We start from the raw sequence: 12,403 nt of genomic DNA, 5'->3' as shown, positions 1-12,403 counted from the left end.
ACCCCTCTTCTCATGATCGCCAAATCCGTTGGCAACTTCTCTTGCACAAGCCTCCAACCAAGAATAGACAAACGGCGCAGAAGCTTACCATAACCGGGTTTTTCTTCCTGATCTGTTCCCATGCTGAGTAAATGCTGAAACTCCTCTCAGGCTGGCCCTTCAAATGTATAAGTCTCCACACTCATAGCTAGGAAGGGGAATATCTTTAATTTCTCAAAAATTCCTGCAGCAGGGACGATTGGATTTAGGGTAAATTCTAGACAAATATTCCCTATGAAGCTGGACACTTCTCCATTGAATTGATCTTCTTGAGCATAATCCAGATGCATCATCTCTGCTATAGAATTTGAACCCATCCACCTATCCTTCCGAAAATTAATTTTGCAACCATTCCCAATGATCCATCTTTCTTGAGAGGAAACAAACTTCTACATTTTCCTAATACCAGGCCAAATAGATGATACTTTATATCCCTTTCTATAAGACCCATCTTCTTTAATAAATCTAGCTCTCAAAAACTGGTAAGCAGTGGAGTCATCATATTCAAAATCTTCTAAACAGCCTTACAAAGCATTGCTTCATTGACCTCTCTGAGCTTGTGCAGACCTAGCCCACCCTCCGACTTAGGCTTGCAACACTGATCCACCCCACAGTAATTGCTTTAGTCGCATCCACATCCCTTGTCCAAATGAAATTCCTCATCTATTTTTCCATAATCAAGAGAAGCAACGAGGGCCACCAATACACTAAAAAGATGTGCATAGGCATCCCTGCTATAACTGCTAACACTAGCTCCACTCTTCCCGTCGTAGAAAGAAGCTTACCTTACCACCTGTAAGTCTAGCCTTCACTTTGTCCATAATAGGGAAAATTGTGTCCTTCATGACCTTACCCTTAAAAATCTCAACTCCTAAATATCTGGTTGGTAAATGACAGGTGAGAATATCCAGCTCCGAAACGATTACTTACTTCCTTGATACAAGATTATTTCCCATTAAAAGCTTACTTTTTTCAAGACTAGTACATTGCCCAAAAAATTCTTCATACATGGCCAGAAAGGATTTTAAATTCTGCACATACCTTATTGATGCATTGGTGAAGATGAAGATATCATCCGTGAAAAGGATATGCCTAGGAGAAGAAATTCCACAAGGTCCTTGTAATGCTTTAATCTTCTTATTCTTCAGTAGGTCATTTAGCCCCTACTGAAAACCTCCTTTCCGAGGATAAATAGCATTAGAGAGATAGGTTCTCCTTTTCTAAGCCCCCTCTCCACACCAAAATAGCCCACTCCACCATTAAGCAGCACGAAATCTTGGTAGAATTAGAAAATTGGTTAATCCACCCAATCCAGATTTCTCAAAACAGCATCTTCCTCATCATATAGAACATAAAAATCCAATAAATAGTATCATATGCCTTCTTTATATCAATTTTTATTCTCATACATCCTCCCGTGGTAGCAGCTAACATCATATTGGCAATCTCTAAAGCAAAGCTAATATTCATGTGAATTATTTTCCCCTTTTGAAATGCCCCTTGTTCATAAGAAATTAATCTTGGGAGAAAAATAGCCAGCCAAAGAGCTAACACGTTCGAGATAATCTTATAGAAAAAACTCCCCATACCAAACAATCTAAACTTATCCAAACAGGCTTCCCCATCAACTTTTGGAATAAGCATATAAAAAATTTATTATTGACCCCATGAGGCATATGACCAATGCTAAAAAAATCTTCTAACAACATTACATACATAAATTGAAATCACATCCCAGCAGTGTTTATAGAACTGACTAGGAAACCCGTCTGAACCTGGTGAACTTGCAAGATCAAGCTCTCAAACCGCATTTTTGTCTCCGTATCCGTTGGCATGCTGTTCAGCCTTCTCCTATCCACCTACACCAACTCTGTAGGGATACAATTACGCAAAACCAAGTGATCAATCTGAGGCACCCCTTTATGAATTTTTTTTTGTAGAAAGTAGAAACACACAACGTACTCTTCCAGATCTCCTCCATCAAAAAGCACCACCTCATCTTCCTTATTCAAGCTTCTAATATTATTTTTTAGTCTTCTTATCTTAGCAGACAAGTGAAAAAAAAACTTGTTACACTCAAATCCGAGACTTCTCTGCCCACATTTTCTCATAGTTTTCCAATGATTTTAGATATCTTGTTTTCTCATTTACCTCCTGAGCAAACAATACATCATCTAAGCCATGGTCTTCAATCCTCTGCTGAATATCATTCATACCTTTCTTTGCCTCCTCAAGCTCCATATTAATATTTGGGTAAGCACTCGGCGACCAAAGTCTTAAAACACCTTTAAGCTTTTGAACTAATACAAAAATATTATTGCCTGCAATTCAATTCTTCCAAGAAGAGCTAACCGCCTACATAAAATATATATATATATATATATATATATATGCTCCACCCAATATCTTTGAAATCTAAAAGGACATTTTTTCAGTTTCACCGAAGGCTCAGAATTAATAAAAAGAGTGGCATGATCAGACGTGACCCTTTAGAGTACCTATTGAGACCCTTCATGGAAAAAATTGACCCATGTATCATTGCAGAAGCTTCGGTCCAGCATTGCAAGGACATTACCCCTTCTCTTATTATTGGACAATGTGAACTTCCTACCCTACAAAGGAAGCTATATCAATGAGCACACATCCACCATAGCACCAAACCTGCTGCAGAACCCATGTTAAAAAGCCCCCCCTCCCTAATCTCATGAGACTCCAGTGGCATTAAAGTCCCCTACAACCAACCAAGGAGAGTGAGGGCCTAGAACCGAGCCCACCAAATTCTCCCATAGGTCTCTTCTTGCTGCCCGAAATCAATTGGCGTGCACCGCTAAACAAAAACTGTTCTCTGTAGCCACTCAACAGAAATAGTTACATGATGATCTGATTCAAACATAATCACTGGTGTCCTAACATTTCTCATCCTAATAATCCAATTGTTAGGAAGTTTATCCACTCTTTTATTATGAATAAAAATCCACCTCAAATCCCAACTTATTAAAAAATAATTTGGGGAAATCACTAACCTCAACCATAGGCTCCACGATACATAAAATTTATGAATTCCTATCCATCAGAATGTTACCCAAGGCCAGTTTGGCTGCTGCCTTCTTCATACCTCTAATATTCCAAAAGTGGATTTTCATTAGTCACTTCCTTAAGGAGATCAGACTTCCCATGAATCTGCTCCGCATTGCCAGTGTTTTTTCCCTTCTTCTTTTTCCTGTGCATCGTCAAGCCAACCTCAGCTTCCTTCTCACATGCTAATCTATCAACAAGCATGACTTCTTCATGTTGGATAATGATCGCACCTCCTCTAAGCTGAGAAGGCATCATCGCAGATATCACATGGGGCTCATATTCTCGTCTAGACTCAAGATTATTGAGAGCATCACAATGGGAAACGGCATTTCCAGCCTCCATACCCAACATCATTCCGTCCCATTGTGCTAAGTTGATCTGCAGTCTCCTGGTCACAATTCAGCTCCACATCGCCCTCTAAAGCTGCTCCACTATGCACATATAAATCTGTATCTGAACTGGATCCATATCCTACACCTGTACCCATGCTATTATTTTCCTGCGCCCCAACATCTCCTCCTCAATGACGTTGTATTTTCCTACCAAATCCACAATATTTGATTCCAAATCTGCTCCTTGATTGAAGGGGAGAATAATCTCAATATTTCCCCCTCACCCAATGGCAATGACTGAACTCCTCTATCCACTCCCACTTCCAAATTTGAAGGACCCCATATGGAAGGGAATCCTCTCCCAGCAAGGGAAGGAAACCTTCCATCTCTGGACTCTCTCCTCCCCACCACCTGCCACCTCTCCTCCACGTCGGAACCACCAGTTCGCCTCCTCTCTGCTCCTTCAGCATCAGGAATCATCGCCCCAGGGAACTTCCCGCTAGGCTCTTTCCCACATTAGCCTCAACCTCCTCCTCTTTCCACTCATGAACATAGTGCCCTACCTTCTAGATACTCCTGCTCATGGCATCCTCATAAACTATGGTTTGTTTAACCTAGAACACCTCGTTTGTTCCTGGTTTCATCCACCGGCATTTCGTCAATTTTGTTCCCATTGATTTCCACTTCTACTTGCACACGAGCAAAATTCCCCACTGAAGCACTCCTTGTTCTCCTATCAAGAGCTACCAGTCTACCTGCGGCCTTAGCGATGGACAAAAGAATTCGCTCATACCAATACTCCAACAGAATATCTGAGAAACCAATCCAGACGTGCTTCATCAAGACATGCTTTGCGTGGATATGGAAATGATGGGTCCATCTCTGGAATCTGATCACCTGCCCTCCTTTTTGATATCATTCATTGAAATCAACCGAAAATTTTCTCTGCCTATCAGCGCAAAGCGAAAGTTTGTAAGCCTTTCTTCGTATGCGTACTCCACAATAACAATCTTTATGCAGGACCCTGCATGGATGGGATTTGGCAGCGAATCCACATCAGGCAGTATTCCTCCCACCACCGTCGAGTAAGACTTCCTACTTCCCACCATAGCGCCACCACCCCTATCACCAGCTCACCAAGACTAGGGCACCCATCTCCCACTGCATTAGCACTCTTCTTTGCGACACAGCAACAATCACATTTCGGTGCAACCCTGGTGCAAGGCTGCAGAAACTCTGTAATCAGGGCTTGTCTTGATCTATCTGGAGGCATCCCATCCGGATCCTGCCCATTGCCCTAGACTCTAGGTTCACATTCAGTCTAGATTTCTCTTTGATGATCGACTCATTCATATTAACTTTGTCTGCGTTTTTCTAGAACCGTTTTGAGTCAAGAATCGATTCAATCCGTTTGATTCTAATAAAACGTTGACAGCTATCTCTTTAAATATCGGTTCACTTCATATTTTTATTTTTTATTTTTTTAATATTTTATTTTAACTATTTTGTTAGCCAAAATATTTCAGTTTATGCTCTACCTATTACTTGAATATACCTAGAGAGATGTATGGTCTAATTAGGTTATTACAAAATATTAGCAAGTGATCCTAGCTCAATATGTCTTTTTGTCCACGATGAATTATTGACACTAGTCCTCTATATATATATATATATATATATATTTTTTTTTTTTTTTATGGACGAAAGAGAAAAGGAGGTGAGGGGCTTAATAGGAAAAAGAATTGTATAATGAGAAAAGCAAGGAGGGCAACATGTTTTACTCAATGGGGAACTCAAGTAAATGGATCCAAACTACAGTTTGAGTGAGTGGCCGTTCATTGAAGGTCCTCCAATAAGAGCTCTTTTGAAACCCCCACCTCCCATCAGTCAACTTGAGGGTGAAATAGTGATGGCCCCAGTCAATGCAAGGATACTCTTTACCCATCCATCTGCATATTCGCATAGATTATCAAATAAGTAAATTTAGGTAGTGTATAAATAACAATGAAGCAAGACAACAAACTCAAACAAGCAAACGTCAAATCAACCATGGCATAGTTATTTCGTGTTTGGATTATTCATGTGTCAATATTTGGACTCAATTAATCTCTGTTATATGGTCCATTACGTGTGGACTTCTACCCTTAAATATGCAATGGTTGAACTAAATTTTCGAAAAGTTACGGAAGCTGAATTTTCAATCAATCAAAACTCAAATTTAATAAACTAACAGGTGGTGATTTGGAAAATCCATAAGGACAAAATTTGAACTCCAATAGAACTGTCATGTGGTAGATATTTACAGTTAAAAGAAGCCTATCTAGGTGGAGCATATGGGAATGGACGCCGCATTATTAATTAGTTGATAATTTTCAATACAAAATCTTCTTCTATCTTTTCCACTTTTCTTCTCTTCTCAATCTTTCCTTCACATCCCTCTTTCTTTCTCATGTGAAGTATGTGGCGACAAGTATTTCTGTTCCCTCTTTCTTTCTCATGTGAAGTATGTGGCGACAAGTATTTCTATTTGCCTAATTGAAGTGCCTAGGTTGCAATATGTTGCATTTTTTCTCTACCCGATGCATTCATGTGTTGACAGTGAAGAAAACCATATTGTCGAAGCCATCATTAGTAAATTTAGATTTGGTAAAGGTTTTGAGATAGACACAAGCGGCCTTTAATTGAATTAGAAATTTAGTAATATGGTTAAAGTTTGGTTAAAAAATAAATTGGATTCTACAAATTTTTAGATATGTTCATATTTGGAAAGCTTTTTATCTAAGATTTTGGGTATAGAAATTTCAGGGTACAATGACGTACAAATAAAAAGTATATAATTAATAAGCATATAAAAAAATTAGAAAACAGTAACCGTTAAAATAGAATAACTGAAGCAAATAAAGAAGAATAATATTTTTTCCTATAGTTTCATCCATGATAATAATGTTAGTATCAACCATTTAGATGTAAGCAGCTCACAATAAGAAATCCGCATTAATAAAAGCCCATATCATTTTCTCACTAATCACACATTGATTACACATTATTTTATATTGTATTAATTTATTTTTATGAATCATGTCTTGTAGCAATACTACATATCTACAGCACGAGAACTATCACGCTTGGCCGGAGTATGCCAGGCTCCAATTACACAACATTTTTCAGAATCTAGTTTAGGTTCAACTACAATCAGGTGCTTTGATCAGGAAGAGAGGTTTATGGACACAAACTTCAAGCTGGTGGATGGATATTTTCGGCCCAAATTTCATCTCTCTGGGGCAACGGAGTGGTTATGCTTCCGTTTGGATATGTTGACATCCCTCACGTATGTTGTCTCTTTGGTTTTCTTGATCTCAATGCTGAAGGGAGTACTAAGTCCTGGTAAAAAGTTGAACTTGATCATCATTTAGGGAAACCATGTTGATTGCTCATATGAAAGCATGATTTTGAATTTATAATGTTTTTCTTTCTCTCTTGAAGGTGTGTTGGGCTTAGCAGTCACATATGGGCTTGGATTCAGCATGTATGGGGTCATATGGGATCTTAGCAGTCTTGAGAATAAAATCATATCTGTTGAAAGAATACTACAATATGCTTGTATCCCTAGTGAATCTCCTTTATTGGTAGAAGCAAATAGGCCAAGTCATGAATGGCCATCGCAAGGGAAAGTTGATATTGTTGATCTACAGGCAATTCCCAATCTAATTTTCTCAAGCCTTTTATTCTTTTACTCATTTTCATGAAATAAACCCTCTGAATCCTTATGTTGTTGGACATTTTTCCTTGCTCCTATGGAAGTCTACTAAACTTCACAATTTGATTATTTAATAAAAATATAGGTCAGGTATGCGCCACACCTTCCTCTTATCTTGCGGGGTATCACATGCACTTTCCTTGGAGGGATGAAGATTGGCATTGTTGGGTGAACGGGAAGTGGTAAATCAACGCTCGTGCAAACTCTTTTTCACTTGCTTGAACCTACAGCTGGTCAGATTTTGATAGATGATATGAACATTACAAAGATTGGCCTTCATGACTTGAGGTCAAGATTGAGTATCATCCCGCAAGACCCAACTATGTTTGAGGGCACTATAAGAAGTAATCTTGACCCACTTGAAGAGTACACTGATGAAGAGATTTGGGAGGTGGGTTATTTTTTTTTATTAGATATTCAATTAGTGACAAAAATATAGAGGATGGACATATCTTTGTTATTGACGATTAACACACAAAACAAACATATCGTAACTTACTAGGAGCGATATGTATCTCTATGGGCTCTCTTTTCTTTTCTTTTTCTTTTATTTATTTATTTTTTCTTACAGTTTGCTTTTATTTGTTTATTATTATTATTTTTTTAAATGCTTTCCATTGAGATATGGAAATAACCTCTTCCTTGGGGCCAAAGAATTGCGTTATTTTTATTTCCATGTTTTCCATTTCCACTAGCCATCCCCTTGCTTGTTAATTTATCTTCCTCTTAGCTCATCTTTAATGATTCTTGGTCATCTTAATAATCAATATGGTAGTAAGTTGACATGTACTTTTTTTTTTATTGTTGAAGGCTTTAGATAGATGTCAGCTTGGTGATGAAGTTAGAAAGAAGGAAGAGAAGCTTGATTCTATAGGTTGGTTTCTTCTCATATTCACTCTATACCAAAGTTTCTAACATTAATTTATCATGCAAGTATCCAATCCTTTCAAAATTCTTATTATATAATATATAACTTCTAGAGCACAACCCAACCTCCTAGTCCCCAACACCTTCTTTTTTGTAAATTAGGGAAAATGTTAATGAATATAAGAATAAATAGCTAACCCGTTCTTATATGGTGGTTGTCACAGTGACTGAGAATGGAGAAAATTGGAGCATGGGTCAAAGGCAACTAGCCTGTTTAGGGCGGGTATTGCTCAAGAGGAGTAAAATATTAATACTAGATGAAGCTACTGCATCAGTGGATACTGCGACTGACTATCTAATTCAGAAAACGCTTAGGGAACACTTTTCAGGGTCTACTATTATCACAATTGCACATAGGATAACTTCAATTCTTGATGTTGATATGGTCCTTCTCCTCGATAATGGTTAGTAGCCTGTAATAATAAACACCACAATCAAATGGGATTGGTGGAGTTCGATAATATGTCTTCTCATTCTTTTTCTATTGATTGTCTAATTAGATTGACAAATTTTGTTTTCTTATCAGGACTCGTACTGGAATATGATTCCCCAGTAAAATTGCTAGAGATGAAGTCCTCAGCGTTTGCACAACTTGTTAAGGAGTATACTCAAAGATGTAGTTCCTAATTTTTTGAAAGACTAAATAAGTGAATTTTGAATATTCAGATGAAAGCAGGTTGCATTATACTGAGTTGCAATACTATTTTGAGTGTGATAAACTAGGAGAGGAAAGAGCAAAAAAATATCAAGGTTCTGTGTAATCATTTGAATTAGCATTGCATTCAGTTGAAGTAATGGGAGTAGAAAGGAAGATGCAAGGGGGAACAAGGAAATATTTTTCTTCATTCCTATCCATAAACCTTAGGAGAAGTTTTAGTGGTTTGATGATATGTTTAGACCTCCACAAATATCTACTATATGGAACATTGAATAGAGCTGAAGTATTAGGGACAAGTAGACCCCATGGTCTCAAGCTCGCATGTCAAGTCTTAGCCAAAATGGAGTTGACTAAATAAAAGATTAAAACTTTAAAATTTAGCGAATTTATTTTTTTAAGAAGAAATGGGCGGCTGAATATACAAGTAAATATACTAATATATGAAAAGGTATTTGCTTGAATCTTTATCTAAAATTTGCCATATGGCCAACCTAGGCCATTTCTTAAATATTCATATGGTGAGAATGGTACTTCACCGTTTCATGTGGCAAACTTGGTGTTGGTCTAGAGATACCTTTTAAAACTTGTCAATAAAAGAAAGATTGGCATAAAGATTCTAAAACAAAAATTGCCTATTTCTGCATTTGAGATATCTTAATTTATCTACTACCAAAATTTCCAATAACAATTATTTTATCTTTGCAATGCCTAAATTTCTCTTACAAATTCTTACTATGATTAAATTTCTCCACTCAAGGCTTTCCTTCTATGGTCACACATTTTGACTGCAAAATCTCAAACTTAATTAGTTCCTAGAGTTGCAACTTGAACTATTCATGTAACCAACCAACCATATGGGATGTTCTTCCTACCTAAATAATATATGGCTAAGGATCTTCCCAAAAAAAATATCTTTTTAATTAGGGTAATTTATAGTGTCACCCCATAGAGAACGCCACTATTAGAGAGATACCCCCTGTATAATACCAAATTATACCAGACCCCCTGCTGTTAGTGGCTGTTACGGAATATACCTTATATGCTGATGCCGGCTACTGTATGTTTTCTTAAATACCAAAATGCCATTGCAAAAGGTGAAGTATATACCCTCTAATAAGTCCCCAACCCTAAAACGAAAAAAACCCATCCCCAAATCGATACAGTGTTCTTCATCCCCAAAAGGCAACCAGAAGCAGCAATGGTATCATCTTCTGAGTTTTGATCTTAAAAACCTTCTCCCTCTCTCTCTCTCTCTCTCTCTAGATTTAGTATTGTTACATGAGGATGTCAATTTCTATTGTGTGCAGGGTATCGATCTAATTGCCGGTGGCAAGAGCAAGAAGACCAAGCGTACCACCCCAAAATCAAATGATATTTACCTCAAGATTCTCGTCAAGGTAAGTTCAATCCCTTACCTTTCTGATCTCTATCTGTGTGAAGATCTCTGTTTCTCATCTGAACAATTTTATGATCAGCTGTATCGTTTTCTGGTGCAGAGGACTGGAAGCAAGTTTAATGCAGTGATACTGAAGAGTCTGTTCATGAGTAAGGTGAACAAGGCACCGATGTCTCTCTCTAGATTGATTCGCTACATGGAAGGAAAGGTTGGTTCCTTATGCTTTACCAATGAAATCCATTCCCCTTTTTTCGATCTATTATTTTTCTCTTTGTTGTCTTACTTAATTGTAATTGGCTTCGGTTTTTCCAGGATGATGAGATATAGCTGTGCTTGTGGGAACAATTACTGATGATACTAGTGTTTATGAGGTCCCGACTCCCGACACTGAAGGTGGCTGCTCAGAGGTTCACGCAAAGGGCGAGGGCGAGGATTTTGAAGGCCGGTGGAGAGTGCTTGACTTTCGGCCAGTACCTCCTAGTTCAGATGAATCGAGGCAAGGGTGACAAGGGATTTGGGTGACGCTGAGTATAATTTGGTATTATACAAGGGATGTCTCTTTAATAGTGATATTCTCTAGGGGTGGTGTTGTAAATTACTTTTTTAATTAAATACCACTTCAAGATATCAATTTTTATGTTTTATTTTTTATTGATGTATTGTTTTAGAAAGTATAACATCCTAGTTTGGTCCTTTTGTTCAATGTGCTTTTATTGGGTGTAATTGTAAAAATAAAGTCAATAATTTGGTTGTTATCTACCTCTTTTTTATCAATAATTTTGGACAATCAACTCCCTTTCTTGAATGCATAGGGGCTTTGGTAGCTAGAAAAAAATGTGAATTTTGTCACAGGTAGGATTGAGTATAGAGTTGAGACTCTTAAGGGAAAGTTAGGTACAATACCTGACCTTTCCATACTTTTATAGTGAGGCTAGCTACCTATCACAAATTTATTGAAAACGTCATAGAGAAAAGTACCACTTTGCATTATCCACATGTAATTAAATTAAATTTCAGGTTTCATCTCGAATGTATGACTCACCATTATAGAGTTTCTGTCCTTCCATTTTCCCAAGTCTGGGAAAGTTGAATTGTCAAGCAACTTTTGTGACATGATATCCCTATGTGGAAAACAAAATTGGCTAAAACTTTCAAAGGTTGTATAATCATGTGGAGATCAAGCCCACACAAATTAAGTTCTAACTGAACTACCTTATCATGGCAACAGTTTCATCATCGCCTAAATATCTGACATTTGGTAAATCATCTGAGGGCCCAAATTTTTTGGTCAAGGATTGAATAAGGTTCCCTACTTAGAAAGCATATTAGATTTGATGACATGGTAAAATACGGCTTTAAATGTCCATTAAATGCCAAACAATTGTAAATTTATTTTTTGATAAGGAATTGTAAAAATAGTTAAAACACACATATAGATAAACTAAGAGGGAAGTGTAAGATTCAATTTGGCTTCAAAATTTGATAATTGATTAATCTAAACTGTGCATAATTATGCATGGCTGGAATTACCACGTCACAATTCCATGCAGCTAAAATTAGTTTGGCTATAATGGACCCTTTTACCCAATAAAGCAAATTGATTCAAAGTTTCAAACCAATTTGTCATTTCCTTCTATTAATATTTTAAAAATTATTTGAAAAAATAAGTTTAACTGAATAACAATGTTACTCCAAAGATGGGAAAGAGTACTTAGCATTTTCAGTCATACCCATATCAATATCTCCCTTACTCCCCTAAAGCTTTTGAAATCTAGATTTCAGAGAATTGCCCAGAATTGAGGGGTATTTTTTTTTTAATTCAAGGGGGTAGCCGAGTTGGCAAGGGAACTTCACCTCAGGAAGCGTATGGTTTTGAATTTGACTCTTCTTACCTCCTTGGGGCCACTCACATGGGGTGTCTGCTTTCAGTGAAAGTTGAATGGTTCTTATTTAACCCCAATATGATCCGATCCATGCAGTTGTATGGTCAATATGGGCCCGTAAAACTAGCCAAGCCAAAAGTCTGGATACACATCGTCAGAAAAAAAAAAGAGAAAGGGGTATTTTTGGTTTAATAATTTGAGGGCTGAAGGGCAATTGAAAATTTGCTTTATTTTACTTTTTATTTATTTATTTATTTATTTATTATTATTATTATTTTGGTGCAAGGAAGTTTGCTTTATTAGTACGTAGTTATAAAAGAGGTGGTTATCAAA

General features: G+C 37.2%; 1 long non-coding RNA gene and 1 pseudogene across 1 annotated transcript; both read left to right on the top strand.

The window, feature by feature from the left end:
• Positions 1-8,760, top strand: part of LOC122059769 — a 31,379-nt pseudogene extending 22,619 nt beyond the window's left edge.
• A 1,193-nt stretch (positions 8,761-9,953) lies between these two features.
• Positions 9,954-10,756, top strand: LOC122058798. Its single transcript, XR_006133935.1, has 4 exons — positions 9,954-9,992; positions 10,099-10,188; positions 10,288-10,395; positions 10,500-10,756. It is a non-coding gene; the product is annotated as an uncharacterized LOC122058798 (long non-coding RNA).
• The last annotated feature ends 1,647 nt before the right edge of the window (positions 10,757-12,403 follow it).

The sequence above is a fragment of the Macadamia integrifolia genome, chromosome 13 (genome assembly GCF_013358625.1).
Source record: "Macadamia integrifolia cultivar HAES 741 chromosome 13, SCU_Mint_v3, whole genome shotgun sequence".
In the NCBI taxonomy this organism is placed as follows: Eukaryota; Viridiplantae; Streptophyta; class Magnoliopsida; order Proteales; family Proteaceae; genus Macadamia; species Macadamia integrifolia.
The sequence above is the reverse complement of the archived record's forward strand: the minus strand, read 5'-3'. Positions and strand labels throughout refer to the sequence as shown.